The sequence below is a fragment of the Myotis lucifugus genome, unplaced genomic scaffold, assembly GCF_000147115.1.
Source record: "Myotis lucifugus unplaced genomic scaffold, Myoluc2.0 scaffold_58, whole genome shotgun sequence".
NCBI lineage: Eukaryota > Metazoa > Chordata > Mammalia > Chiroptera > Vespertilionidae > Myotis > Myotis lucifugus.
The window spans coordinates 1,745,964-1,749,281 of NW_005871106.1; the positions used below are offsets into that span (position 1 = coordinate 1,745,964).

General features: G+C 48.8%; 1 pseudogene; it reads left to right on the top strand.

Annotated features, from left to right (window-relative positions):
* The first annotated feature begins 675 nt into the window (after positions 1-675).
* LOC102418136 lies at positions 676-1,157 on the top strand (annotated as a pseudogene).
* The last annotated feature ends 2,161 nt before the right edge of the window (positions 1,158-3,318 follow it).

Genomic DNA, 3,318 nt, shown 5'->3' on the forward strand with positions numbered 1-3,318 from the left:
GGTATCTTACATTATTGTCAGGCTCTACAGCAGACTGTCCTTCCATAATTGTAACAGTGTGATTACAAAATGAATGATCATAATAACAAAATTCTTTCAGAAGTATCCCAGGGTTTGGATGCCTCCAACGTTTATCTGGCCAAATAAACTTCTGTACAGCAACACCTGAGCTCAGCACTGAGAAAGGGTCTCTGTCCTTGGAGAGCTCACATTTGAAAACTCAAAACTAGCCTGGCAAGTGTGGGATAGTGGTTGAATGTCAACTCGTGCACCAGGAAGTCACCAGTTCGATTCCCAGTCGGGGCACATGCCCAGGTTGTGGGCTTGGTCCCTGGTGAGTGAGGGTGGTCGTACAGGAGGCAGCTGATCGATGAGATGTTTCTATCTCTCCCTTTCTCTCTTAAAAAAAATAAATCAATGACAATCTAAAAGTAATGCACATAAAAGAGTGGTACGCATTCTAGATGTGACCCAGGAAACCTAGGGGCTTTTAAGTTATGTGAGAGTTCAGGGGAACAGCAAGAGTAGGATCTGCCATGGGTGCTTCAGTAAAGGCTAGTTGTACTTTTTTAAAAGGCAGAAAAATTCATCAAAAATAAAGTAGGAGGAAAAAATTAGTCCTACTTCTCCCGCCTCAGATCTAAAGAAAGTGAAACCACTAAAGAATTATTTAAGATGGCTTCAAGGTTACTCCGCGGAACTGGAGCACTGGTGGCACAGGCCCTGAGGGCCTGCGGTCCCAATGCGGTGGCCGCGGTGCGCTCCATGGCGTCTGCAGGCGGTGTTCCTACTGACGGCGAACAGGCGACTGGGCTGGAGCCATAGGTCATGTTGGCTGCACGGAAGGGACTGGACCCATACAATATGCTAGCCCCAAAGCCAGCTTCAGGGACCAAGGAAGACCCTAATTTAGTCCCTTCCATCACCAACAAGTGAATAGTGGGCTGCATTTGTGAAGAGGACAACAGTGCTGTCATCTGGTTCTGGGTGCACAAAGGCGAGACCTAGTGATGCCCTAGCTGTGGAACCCATTATAAGTTGGTGCCCCACCAGTTGTCCCACTGAGCCCCTGCACTGACTCACTCAGAATGTGCTGTAAAATTTCTTGATTCCGATAAAGACTAGCCATTGCTTTGGCTCCTCCCACAAAAAAAAAAGAATTATTTAAGAATCCATTAAGGCTATAACAAGAGATTTAAAAAAAAAAAAAAGAGGACTTAGCAATTCCACTTCTGGGTATTTATCTGAAGAAACCCAAACAATAAATCAAAGACAAATGCATCCCTATGTTTATTGAAGCATCTACACTAATAAAAGACAAAGATGCTGATTGACTGTACCCTCACTATGCCCCAAGCCACGCCCACCAGCCAACCAGAGCGACTATATGCATATTAACCCAACCAAGATGGCGGCCAGCAGCCACGGAGCTGGAGCAAGCAGGAGGCTTGGTTGCCCAGGCGATGGAGGAAGCCAAGCTTCCCGCCTGCTCTGAGCTGGCTGTGGCCTCCGCTCATGGCAACAAAGTTTCAATTACAGAAGATAAATAAAACCCAGATACCTGCTTCCAGCCAGCCTCCACTGGGAGCTTGAGTGGCTGGGGGCTGTGGCCAACCTGCAAACAGCCATCAGCCCCTCACCCAGGCTGGCCACACCCTCATGGGATGAGGGTCTCCATGGGGGGGCTTAGCCAGCCTAAAAACGGCCCTCAGCCCCTACCCAGACTGGCCAGGCACCCCAGCAGGACCCCCAACTCTGAAAGGGCTGTGGCCAGCCTGCAAACGTCCCTCAGCCCCTCACCCAGGATGGCCAGGCATCCCAGCGGGGATCCTCACCCTGAAAGGGCTGTGGCCAGCCTGAAAACAGCCATCAGCCACTCACCCAGACTGGCCAGGCACCCGAGAAGGATCCCCCCCACCCTGAAGGGGCTGTGGCCAGCCCGCAAACAGCCATGAGCCACTCATCCAGGGTGCCCAGGCACTCCTATATAATAAAAGGGTAATATGCAAATTGACCCCAACAGCAGAATGACTGGGAATGACTGGTCACTATGACACACACTGACCACCAGGGAGCAGATGCTCAATGCAGGAGCTGCCCCCTGGTAGTCAGTGCACTCCCACAGGGGGAGCTCTGCTCAGCCACAAGCCAGGCTGACAGCTGCCAGTACAGCGGTGGTGGTGGGAGCCTCTCCCGCCTCCTTAGCAGCGCTAAGGATGTCCGACTGCAGCTTAGGCCTGCTCCCCACTGGCAAGTGGACATCCCCCGAGGGCTGCCGGGCTGCCAGAGGGATGTCTGATTGCCAGCTTAGGCCCTATATGTTGGGGGCCAGATGTAAGCTGGCAAGGTCCTTGCACCTGTAGGGGCTAGCAAGGCTGGGATTCTCACCCACACAGTTTTCCCAGACTTGTTTGGATGGTGTTTATCAGTAGAATAAGAGCAACATTTGTAGAATGAGATCAGCCTTTCATAGCTTACCAAGAAGTCTGTAACTTTTTACTGAGATATGCTGTACTGAGAACTTGTCCTTCTGCTGTGTCTCTCCCTTAGAGATTAAGAGGAACAAAGAATACATTCCTCTTGACAGACCTCCTATTCAGTGTGTTGTGTATAAATAGTATTGTGTGGCTAATAAACTCGCTTCAGTTCATCAAGAGAACTGGGGTCCTCCCGATCCCGCTTTCCTGTCTTTCTTTCTTTTCTCAATTCCCACCTCCCTGCCTCAGCCCGGCTCAACCCTGTCAGGCTGGCCCTGACACCTATCCCCCAGGGAGCGGGCCTAAGCCAGCAGGTAGTCATCTCCCGAGGGGTCCCAGACTGCGAGAGGGCACAGGTCAGGCTGAGGGACCCCCCCCCCCCCCACCGAGTGCACAAATTTTTGTGCACTGGGCCTCTAGTTATTTATAAAAATCAAGATATGGAAACAACCTAAGTATCCACCAACAGACTAATAGATAAAGAAGAGGTTGTATGTATATACAATGGAATATTGCTTAGCCATAAAAAAGAATGAAATGTTGCACTTGTGACAACATGAATGAATCTAGAAGGTATTACACTGAGTAAAATAAGTCAGACAGAAAAAAAGATAAATGCCGTATGATTTCACTTACATGTGAAATCCAAAAAACAAAATAAATGAACGAACAAAACAGAAACAAACTCATAGATACAGAGAGCATTTTGATGGTTGTTATATGGGAGGAGAGTAGGGGATAAGTCAAAAAGGGGAAGGGATTAAGATATGCAAATTGCCAGTCATGAGGATATAAAGTACAGTATAGAGAATGTAGTCAATAATCTATAATAATAAAAGCG